The sequence below is a fragment of the Dipodomys merriami genome, unplaced genomic scaffold (genome assembly GCF_024711535.1).
Source record: "Dipodomys merriami isolate MVZ:Mamm:240054 unplaced genomic scaffold, mDipMer1.0.p SCAF_733, whole genome shotgun sequence".
Lineage (NCBI taxonomy): Eukaryota > Metazoa > Chordata > Mammalia > Rodentia > Heteromyidae > Dipodomys > Dipodomys merriami.
The window spans coordinates 490,046-502,985 of record NW_027206328.1 but is presented as its reverse complement, the minus strand read 5'-3'; positions in this window follow the sequence as shown (position 1 = coordinate 502,985).

Sequence of the window (12,940 nt, the reverse complement as noted above, 5' to 3'; positions counted from 1 at the left end):
GTAGGTTGATATCATAAAGAAATAGTAAACTCATAACCATTGTGACATTACAATCCCTTTTTACATCACGTTGCCACTGTAATATCACAATAACCACATATCACAATATCACATAACACCCCGTGATATCACAAACCTATCCTGTCATCATAACTTTGTGTTATGCTGCAATTGTAATTCTAAGGCCATTTTGTCCCCATAATCTTTTGTTGACCTCATTAAATTTCACATATGACATTTTTAAAAATTAATTTTAATATTTATTTTTTGTGAACATATTGTACAGAGGGGTTACAAATACATGGGCAAGATAATGAGTACATTTCGTATCAAGCATTGCAGCCTCCTCCTTTGTTTACCCGTCACATCCCTTCCCAACCTCTCCCCACACCCCACCCAATCCGCCCCCCCCCCAAAAAAAAGTTGTAAAGTTCGTTTTTGGCATGACAACTTGTACTTATACCTGCATCGGGTTCACCTGTATCCTTAAACGACTTGTTTTTCCCCATCTCCTCCACAAATTATACCGACATCAAAAATAGTGAAAGCAGGGGTTGTACTGTGGGGTGGGACATACAAAGCTACCAGGAAATAATCTTATAAATGAGTTAGAAACAAATGCATGAAAAAAAACATTTAAATACTTATATAAGAGTTCATTTTCCAAACATCACATTATCTGACCTTTTCTGCTTGACTGATACATATACTAGATATTGCAAATAAGGGAAACCATGGAGCTTTGTTTCTTTAGGCTTGGCTTACTTCATTTAATATAACTTTTTCCAAGCCTTTCCATTTCCTAACAAGTGGGGAAATGTCATTCTTACTGATGGAGGCATAGAATTCCATTGTGTATATATACCACATTTTCTTTATCCATTCATATACTGAGGGGCATCAGGGTTGGTTCCAGATCTTAGCTATGGTAAATAATGCTGCAATAAACATAGTTGTGCTGGTAGCTTTAGTGTGGTCTTGTTTGAAAACATTTGGGTAAATGCCCAAAAGTGGGATTGCAGGGTCATTAGGACAGCTCGATGTGAAGTCTTTTCAGGAAACTCCATACTGCTTTACAAAGTGGTTGAACAAGTTTACACTCCCACCAACAATGAAGTAAGGTTCTCTTCTGTCCACATCACCTCCAGCATCTGTTGTTGTTAGAGTTCTTGATTATAGACATTCTAGCTAGGGTGAGGTGGTACCTCAAGGTTGTTTTGATTTGCATTTCTTTTATGGCTAGCGAGGTCGAGCAATTCTTCATGTGTCTGTTGGATATCCTTCTTTCTTCTTCAAAGAAGTTTCTCTTCAAGTCTTTAGCCCACTTATTTATTGGGCAGTTGTTTCTTTGAGGATTTGTTGTTGGGGGATTTAATTTTTTGAGCTCCAAGTATATTTTAGATATGAGACCCTTGTTCGTTGTATGGCTAGTGAAGATCTTTTCCCATTCTGTGAGCTTTCTATTGATATTGCTAGCTATGTCCTTTGTCATGCAGAAGTTCTGAAATATCATGCAATTCCATTTGTCAAACCTTTCTTTGATTTCTTGTGTTTCTGGCTCTCTATTAAGAAATTTTCATCCTCAGCCAACGAGGCCTGGGGTTTCTCCTCTTCCATCCTGTAAAGTTTTCAGACTGTCTGCTTTGACTCCGAGGTCTTTGATCCTTTTGGAGTTAATTTCGGTGTGGGGTGATATATAAGGATCTAGTTTTAGTTTTCTATAAGTAGTTAACCAATTTTCCAGCACCATTTACTGAAGAGGCTGTCTTTCTTCCATTCTATTATTTTATCTCCCTTATCGAAGATTAGTTGGCTAGAGGTCTGTACGTTCATTTCTGGGTTTTCAATTCTATTCCATTGGTCCTGAGGTCTGTTCTTATGCCAGTACCAAGCTGTTTTGAATACTATGGCTTTATAGTAGAGTTTGAAATTTGGTATTGATATTCCTCCAGCACAGTTTTTTCTGTTGAGCATCGTTTTGCTATTCGGGGTCTTTTATTGTTCCATATGAATTCTTGGATTGCCTCTTCTATTTCCTTGAAGAATGAGGGTGGAATTTTGATAGGTCTCACGTTGAATTTGTAGATAGCCTTGGGAAGTATTGCCATTTTCACGATGTTTATCTTTCCAATCCAGGAGCATGAAAGGTTTTGCCATTTTCTAAGTTCTGTTTTGATTTCCTTTTTCAAGATTTTAACGTTTTCATCATAGAGGTCCTTCACTTCTTTGGTTAAGTTAATTCCGAGGTATTTTATTTTTTGTGGGGCTATTACAAATGGAGTTGCTTTCCTAATTTCAGCCACACTTTTTTCATTGTTGGCATACAGAAAAGCCATGGATTTTTGAGGGTTTATTTTATACCCTGCTACTTTGCCAAAGTTTTGAATCAGCTTGAGTAATTTGGGAGTGGAGTCTATTGGATTATTTAAATACAAGATCATGTCATCTGCAAAGAGGGAGAGTTTTATTTCTTCTTTCCCTATTTGGATCCCCTTTATGTTTGCATCTTGTCTTATTGCTGTAGCAAGGCTTTCTAATACTAGATTGAAGAGAAGTGGAGAGAGTGGACATCCTTGTCTTGTTCCTGAGTTAAGATGAAATGGCTTTAGTTTTTCACCATTAATATAATGTTGGCTGTAGGTTTGTCATATAAGGCCTTTATTGTATTGAGAAATGTTCCATGGATTCCTAATTTTTCCAAAACCTTCATCATAAAGGGGTGTTGGATCTTGTCGAATGCTTTTTCTGCATCTATTGAGATAACCATGTGCTTCTTATTCTTGCTGCCCTTGATGTGATGAATTATATTAATTGATTTGCATATATTGGACCAGCTTTGCATCCCTGAAATGAATCCTGTTTGATCGTGGTGTATGATTTTTTGGATGAATTGTTGAAGTCGATTGGCCAAAATTTTGTTGAGAAGTTTTGCATCAGTGTTCATCAAAGAAATGGGTTGTATAGTTCTCTTTCTTGGATGAGTCCCTGCCTGGTTTTGGGATGAGGGTTATGATGGCTTCACAGAATGTGTTCGGTAGTGAAATTTCTCTTTCAATTTCATTGAACAGTTGGAGGAATATTGGTGTGTGCTCTGCTTTGTAGGCCTTGTAAAATTCCGCTGTAAAACCATCTGGTCCTGGACTTTTCTTAGCTGGGAGGCCTCTTATTGCTTTTTGTATTTCAATGCTTGATATGGGCTTGTTAAGATAGTTTAACTCATCTTGGTTTAGTTTTGGCATATCAATATTTGCTAGGAAAAGGTCCATTTCTGTCAAGTTCTCAAACTAATGAGCATAAAGTTTTGAGAAGTATTCCCTTATAATGTTCTGAATCTTGGTTGTTCCGTGGTGATGTTTCCATTCTCATCTCTGAGTTTATTAATTTCAGTGTGTTCTCTTCTTTTTCTGATAAGATTTGGTAGGGGTCTGTCAATTTTGTTAATTTTCTCGATGAACCAACTCTTTGTTTTGTTGATTCTTTTTATAGTTTTTTTGGATTCTAATTCATTTAATTCTGATTTAATTTTAATCATTTCTTTCTGTCTACTGGATTGGGGTTTATCTAACTGCTCTTTCCAAGGAGGTTTAGATGTGTCATTAAATTGTTGGTTTCAGATCTCTCCAATTTGTTGATGTAGGAGCTCAGAGGTATAAACTTGACTCTGAGTACTACCTTTGCTATGTCTCAGTGGAGCTGGTAATTTGTGTGTTCATTTTTGTTGAATAGTATGAGCATTTGAATTTCCTTTCTAATCTCTTCCATGACCCACTCGTGATTCAGCAGTGTATTGTTAATGCATTCCATGAATGCCTTTAGTGATCTTTTTTATTCTTTTTCTGCTCTCTCAATTCCTGTATTACTCTTTGATTAGCTTCCTCCCATTCGTGGGATTCCTGTAGTTCTCTTTGAGTGTTCTCAGCCTGCTCACGCCATTCCTCCCTTTCTCTTTGAGTATTCTCAAGCTGCTCAGACAAATCCTGTATCAGTTTTTGAGTAGCTTCCTCACACTTATGATATTCCTGTATAAACTTTTGGATTGCCTCCTCTCTCTCCTTATCATGCTCATACAGAGTCCTTTGTAAGTTTTCAATCTTTTCATTTATCATGTTTGCCAACAGTGTTTGTAGAGCTATTTGGGAACTCTCCTCTTGATTATTCATTACCTGTTCTATCCCCTCATTATCAAGATTGGGAATTGAGATACCCGGACTTGCCATTTTTCTTGTGTTTTTCTGGCTTACTCTGCCCATTTGAGATGAAAATAGCACCAGTTTTGTGCTAGAACACTCTCTTAAGGCAAGCATCAACCAAATTCTGAATTTGCACAGTCAATAGTCTACAGATACAATAGTTCAACAGATACAATCTAGTTCAACAGATAAATCTATTCAATATCAAACAACTATATGTTAATGGGCTATGAACCGCAAAGAAGAATTTGGAAAACCAGAAATTATTAGGGTTAGGGAGCGATGTGGGTAAAAAATAGGAATAGATTGATGTCGGAAATCACAGGGAGTGTTAACTAAGTCCTAATCTCAAAGCAGGAAATAGGTTGGGTAGGATGAAAGTGGAGAGAGAGCAAAAATGAAGAAAGGGAAATGGAAAAGAAAAGAAACCAGAAAAAATAGAAAAATAAAAATTAATAATATTATGCAGGAATTCGACAAGAATCTATTTAAAGAAGACTGTGAATATAATGAGAGAAGGGGACGGATATAAAGGAGATGTGAAAACTTAAAAATAAAATGCTTAAAATATTATATAGGTATAAAGAAGTATTACTGCTATTAAGGAATTTATGTCTCAGAGGTATTGAATTGAGTAATAAATTTGTGGATTAAGTGTGTACACAATGGAGGATAGGGTCTAATATTCAACTCCAGGTTTATCTGAGGATGTGCAGGACAAGAGGTACATTCCATAAAGAAGAACGAAAGAGAGGAAAAGATGAAAAGGATAAGAAAGGAAGAAAAAAAGATCCGAAGTTCAGTAGAGCTAAACAAAAAACAAAAAGATAAGTAAAAAAGAGAAAGACATCAAAAAAGAAGGAGTCTCAAGGACTTTCCTGCCTAGGGTGACTTTGACCATGATCCTCCTATCACAGCCTTGGAACTATCAAGGAGGACTGCTGAGAGCATTTTTATATCATTAACATTTTGACAACTGAAACCTGTTAGGAACTTTAGCACTTTTGAAAAAAAATAGCCTTTGTGTCATCACAGTTCATTTGCATATGTCATTGTGATTTAATTCTCATATCCACACTATAAACTCATGGCAATTAAGATCTGACTTGCCACTGTGACATCACAAACCCTTTGTGACATCATCATCAATGTGACATCAGACTGTGGTTATGACACCTTCAGCTCATGGTGATATCACCAAGCTACACTGACATCATGGCATTATGACATTGCATTGCCATTTGCTGTCATAGCCACATTGAGAATGTATATCCTATGATTTCATTCTATTTTAAATGTGGCATATCAGTTGATATCAGAAACATATTGTGACCTCATAACCATTGTAACATTATAAACCATGTGTGGCGTCATAACCAGTATGATATCACATTGTTGTTATGATATCTTTAGCTTATGGTGACATCACAAAATGACAATGACATTATAGCATTTGCCATTATGTCATTGTGACATCATAGTCACATTATGAATGCCTAATCTGTGATTTCATTGTATTTGAAATGTGGCATGTGGGTGGATATCAGAAACTCATTGTGATGTCATAACCTTTGTGACATTAATATCCCTTTGTGACATCAATTTGGCAATGTGACATCACAATGGCAATGTGATGCTACTAAGGCACCATGATATCACAATGGTGATGAACTCACAATGGGTTTCTGATATCAACCAACATGCCACATTAGATATAGAATCAAATAACATAAAGGACAAACACAACGTGTCTATGATATCAGAATGACAATATAATGTTACAGTGCTATGATGTCATTGTAGTTTTACATGTCAAAATGAGCTGATGTTGTCATTATGGCAACATGATGTCACAATTATGATGATGTCAGAAAGAATTTTTTTGTATTTTAATGGTATGTCTGATGTCAGTTGTCATTAGTTCTCCATGAGGATATGGATACAAAAAATGTTCTGTGATGTCATAGAAGCCATGTGTGTTTTCAAAGGTGGTAAGAGATCATAATAGCTTTGGATGGCACACTGTGATTCATAATATCACAATGGAAATGAGATGTCCCATTGGGTTTTTGATGAAGTCACAATGGTTTTGTGATGTCACAGTTTATAATATCAGAATGATATATCCAATTTCAATTACTCTTAATTCAATATGAGGATACCAGGTGATAAAAGAAGCTTCATAGTATGAGGTCATACTATTTGAAAACCCAATGGGACACTGATTTCACAATGACAATGTGATATCTCAACATCATGTTATAATAATGTTTTGATGTCACAATTGGTGACACCATACTGATGAGGAGGTCTCAATAGATTTGAGATGTCCCAAGGAGTTGGTGATGTCACAATGGCATGTGGGACCTCAGTTGTCCTACACCATGAGTATATGGGTTTGGGAAGGGATTCTGATGTCCCCAAAGTATATGTAGTCAAAAAGGTGAAGGACTAACAGTTCTGAGATGTCACAAAGTGACACAATTGTTATGATGTCCAGTGGTGTAATATCATGATGTTACACTGGATTTTAGATATCTCATGTCATATCTGAAATATGAAGTCAAACACAGATTTTCAACTCACAAAGGGCCTAAAATATCACAATGACAGGTCACAAATGTTGTGAGGACAGGAGAAGTATTTGATTTCACAGTGGGTTAGTGATATAACAAAGGTAATGTGGTATGACAAAGAGATTTTGATGTCACAAAGGTAATGAGTTCACAATGGTTTCCTGATATCAACCCACATGGCACATTTGAAATAGATTGAAATCAAAGAATGGCATTCACAATGGGTCTATGACATCAAAGTGACAATGTAATGACAAGGCAGCAATGTTTGATAAGATATGTACTCATTACCTTACTCATGTAACTCTAATCCCTCTGTACAATATATTTACAATAAAAACATACAGAAGAAAAGAAAAGAAACAAATGGTATAGTGTCATTGGGGTTTGGTGTTATCACAATGAGATGATGGTGTCATGATGACAATGTGATTTCACAGCTGTAATTATTGCACAAAGTATTTGTGATGATACAATGCTATGTGTGATCAAAATTTTCACTATGAGAATATGGGTACACAAAGGGTCTGTGAGGCCACAGAGGTCATGTGTTTTTTTAAATGTGCTAAGACTTCACAATTGCTTTGTGATGTCACAATGTGATTGTGAAGGCACAACAATAATGTGATGTCACAATGTGTTCGTGATGTAACAGTGGTGATGAGATCACAATGAGTTTGTGATGTCACTATGAGTTTGTATTATTACAAAGACATGTCCAATTTCAATTTCTACTAGTTCACAATGAGGATACAATTTCAAAGTAAGAAAAGATCCAAAGACCATGAGTTTTTAGTCATAACTTGTGTGATATGCTGCCCTTAGGATATTTTAGGCCATTAGTAAGCTTATATTCTGTTTTCAAACTCATAATAATTCAGGTATGATATATGATATCAGAAATTGACTCTGAAATTATGAATATTGTGACATCCCATTGATAGACATCCAGACCATGGTGTCACATTGTGAACTCACAAATCTGTTAGGATTTCATCACATTTGTGCCAACACATGACTTTGGTGACTACACAGTCCCTTTGTGAACTCATATCCTCATTGTGAATTAATGATATTTGAGAATCGACATGCCATTGTGACATTTCCAACCAATTGTGACAGAACAAACCTATTAGAGTAGAAACACATTGTGATCTATTAGCCATTGTGGTAGCACAATCTCTTTGTGACCCTACATTTCCATAGTAATATCACTAATCCACTGTGAAATTCCAATTCTCTCATACTCAATCCAGGTATGAAATGTGATACCCGAATCCAGTGTGACATTTAGATCATGGTGACATCACACTGATAGATGATATGAGCATTTGTCACATTCTGATAACACGCACATTAGGACTTCATCACTTTTGAGACAACGCATGCCTTTGGAGACATCACAGTCCCTTTGTGAGCACATATACTCATTGTGAGTTGACAATTGAGATCACATATTTGTCATTTTGATGTCACCAACCCATTGTGACATCACCTCTTATAAACTCATTACTAGTGTGGCATCACCAATTGTGGTATCAAAATATTTTTTAGTCATCATATTGCAACATCACATTGCCATAGTGATATCACTGTTTCATTGTGTTTTCAATGACCTAGTATGTCTTCATAGCATTTTAGAAAATTCAGGGCCTTTTATATTTGTCTTCTTCTGTGAACTCTTATCCTCATTGTGAAATAGTAGCAACTGAAATTGAGCATGTGATTGTGAGATGTGACTTCACAAAACTTTGATTTCATCACCAGTGTGACATCACAAACCCATTGTGAGCTTTCATAGATATTTGACATCACTATCACATTGTAGAATCCCAAACTTATTAGGACCTCTTAGCACCTTTGAAAAACAAATGGCCTTTTTGACATCACAGTCCCTTTGTGTAACTATACCCTCATTATGAACTGACAATTGATATCAGACATGCCATTTTAACATCATGAACACTTTGTGACAGCACCAGTGTGACATAACATTCTCATTATAACAACATCAACTACTTTTGACATCAGAAAACTATGTCAAGATAGTATTATGAGATCACATTGTCATTGTGATGTTATAAACAGATTGTGAATGCCTGTTTTTATTCTTTTTTGTTGTTGTAGTTGGTCATGGGACTTGAACTCTGGGCTTGGGTGCTGTCCCTACTCTACAGCTCTAGGCGAGCACACTATCACTCAAGCCACAGCACCACTTCTCATTTTCTAGTGGATTTATTGGAGATAAGAGGCTCATGGACTTTCCAGCCTGAGGTGACTTTGAACTGCAATCCTCAGATCTCAGCCTCCTGAGTAGCTGGGATTACAGGCATGAGCCACCCGTGCCAGGCTTTGCATTCTATTTAAAATTTGACATGTGTGTTGATAGCAGAAACATAATGTGACCTCATAACCGTTGTAGCATCATAAATCAGCAGTGACATCAAATTGTCATTATGACACCATCAGCTCATTGTGACATCACCAAATGACAATGGCATCATAGCATGATAAATCACAGTGACATCGTTATGTCATAGACATAACAGTGTGAAGGCTTATTCTGTGAATTCATTCTATTTCAGAAACCCATTTGACGATATAACCATTGTGATATCACAATCCTTTGTGACATCACATTGCCATTGTGACATCATTAACCTGCTGTGCCATCACAAACCAGTCCTGTCCTTATAAGTTTTGTGACATTGTCATATGTTAGACCCTTTGTGAGCTCATAACCTGTTTTCAATCTCATATTTCTAATAGGACATGTGATATCAGAAATCCCCTGTGACATCATACTGCCAGATATCATGGCCATTGTGTCACATTGTGACATCACAAACCTGTGAGAACGGCATCACATTTGTGACAACACATGCCTTTGGAGACATTACAGTCCCTTTTTGAACTCATATATTCATTTCCAAATAATGACCATTGAGATCTGCCATCTGACATCATGAACCCAATGTGGCATCACAAACTTATTGTGACCTCATCACGAGAATGGCATCAAGAAATAATTCTAGTATCAAAGCATTATTTTGACATTGTATTGTCGTTGTGATATCACTGTCCCATTGTGTTTTTACAAACCTATATGGCCACATCACATCTTAGAATATTCATGGCCTTTGAGACTTCAAGCTCTTTCTGTGAACTCGTGTACTTATGACCTCTAAGACAAGGAGAAAAACCATGTAGTCACATTTAATATAATAAAACAATTTACAATAGCAAGAGGACTGTGATTACCTTATGCTGGCCTGGATAGCCAGGTCCAAAAGCAGCCTTGACCACCAAACCTGAGACCTCCAATGGGCAGCCCCACCCTTTCTTAATTGGTCTGCAAACCACCGGCCAAAAAATTATGATCTCCGAATCTCCAAACCTCAATGGGCAAGGCTTTTTACTTTTTCATTCCTTCCTCCTTCACTACAGACCTGTCCTTCCTTCCTGGTCGTTCCCTTTTTCCCTTCCACCATTTCCTTATTCTCTTTAGGTCTCTCCAGTCTCCACAGGCCTGCTCTACTCTGACCCAGTGACCACTTGCCAAACTTCTGCTCTCCTTCATCTTCCTCTCTTCTCAGGTTTTTTTCCTTCCTGTTGTCTCATCACTTTCTTCCATCCAGGTAGCTCCTATTTTATCCCCACTTCCAATGCTCTGAAAATGCAACCTATATATAGCTTGTACCCCTCCTCACTCTAACGGGTCTCCTGCCTAACAATTTTTAATCGTCTCTTCCCAATCTGCCCAATGCTCAATCACTTCTTGACAGCTCACCATGTGAGGCCTGACACCTCCACCTTTGGCGGCATTCACCACATTCTCCTGTGGTCCAGGCCAAGAATTTACAATGATTATAGGCTCCCACAGATAATTCTGGCAACACTGGTTATTACAGTATCCTAATAATGAATTAGAAGAAATTGAAGTTGTATATGTCATTGTTATATTAAAACTTTGAGATATCACTAATGCATTGTGACCTCATCACAGCGGTGACATCACAAACTCATTGTGATATCACATTGCCATTGTGCCACCATGATCATATTGTGACATCCCAAACCTATTATGACCTCAGAATCTTTGAAAACATGGCCTTTGTGTCATCACAGGCCCTTTGTGTACCCATATCCTCATTTTGAGCTGAGATCAGACATGCCATTTTAACATCGCAAAACTTTTGTGACATCATCACCAGTGTAACATTACATTGTCATTATGACACCATCAGACCATTGTGACATCATAAAACAACAATGACTTCATAGCATTATGACATCACATACTCATTGTGATGTCACAGATACATTGGAATGCCTATTCTGTGATTTCATTCTATTGCAAATGTGGCAGGTGGGTTGATATCAGAAATAGATTGTGACAACCTAACCATTATGACATCACAATACCTTGATGACACCACATTGCCATTATGATATCACTAACCCACTGTGACATCACAAAACTGTCCTATCCTCATAAATGTTTTGACATGCTGTCAGTGTGATCTCTGGCCTCCCTGAGCTAATAATTGTTTAATTCATAATATATCAGGTATGACATGTGATATCAGAAATCCAGTGTGACATCACAACTACTGTGACAACACATTGCCAGATGTCATGAACATTGAGTCACATTGTGACATCATAAACCTGTTAAGACTCATTACACTTGTGCCAACATATGCCTTCGAATACATCATTATCCCTTGTGAACTTATATATTCATTGTCAATTAGAGACCTAGCATGAGATTGTGACATCACCATCCCATTGTGAAATCACAAATCTATATGACCTCATCACCTATATGGCATTACCAACTATTTGTGACTTCAAAACAATACTATCTCATGTAATGGTAACTTTATATTGCCAATGGGATATCTCTGTCCCAACGCATTTCCACCAATCTATTATGTACTCATAATATTTTACAAAATTCATGGCCTTTCTGACTTCTAGCTCCTTATGTGAACAACTATCTTCATTGTGATCTAGTAATATCACCATGTAATGGTGATATTACAAATTCATAGTGACATCACTATCGAAGTGTGACCTTATCCCCACTGTGACATCACAAACCCATTGTGGCATCATAGTTCCACAGTGATATCACGATCACCTTGTGATATACCAAACCTGTTGTGACCTATTAGCACCTTTGAAAAAGCAAATACTGTCTGTGACATCACAGTCCCTTTGGGTAATTATATCCTCATTGCAAGCAAAGGACAACTGATATCAGACAGGCCGTTTTACCATTACAAATGCTTTGTGACATCATCTCCAGAGTGAGATCACATTGTTGTTAGGATAACATCAGCCCATTGTGATATCCCGAAATGACAATGACATCATAACATTATGACATCACATTTTCATTGTGAGGTCATAGAGACAATGTGCTTGCCTGTTCTGTGATTTCATTCTATCTCAAATGTGGCATATAGTTTGATTTCAGAAACCCATTGCGACCACATCACCATTGTGACAATACAATCCCTTTGAGACCTCATATTGACATTGTGATATCATTAATGCAATGTAACATCACAAACCTGCCTTGTCCTCATAAATTTTGTAACAAGCGACTACCTTGACCTGGGCTGGATGCACAGAGCTAAATTCAGCCTCAACCATGAAACCTCAGAACTCCAAACAGAAGCCCCGCCATTTGTTAACTGGTCTGCAAACAACCATCCCCCAAAATAATGATCTCCAAAACTCCACACTTCAAAGGACAAGGCTTTTTCCGTGCTCTTCATCCTCCTTCTCTCCAGACTTGTCCTACATTTCAGGTCTTTTCATTTTCTCCTTCCACCATTCCCTTCTTCTCCTCAGGCTGCTCTACTCTTGACAGTCCTGCCCTGCCATATCCAGGTGGCCAGCTGCCATCCTTCACCTCCTGCTCTCCCTCAATTTCCTCTACTCCCAGGTCTTTACCTTCCTACTGGCTCATCACTTCTTTCCTTCCAGTCCTTTCCCCTTTTTCTCTCCCCTTCTGTTGCTCTGAACCTTCAGCCTATATATAGGCTGGGCCCTTCCCCCAGTGTGATGTTTTCTGCATAACAGTTTTCAATCATCACTTCCCAAATGTTGATGCCCAATGACTTCTTGGTAGCTCACCATGTGGGGCTTGACATCCTATCT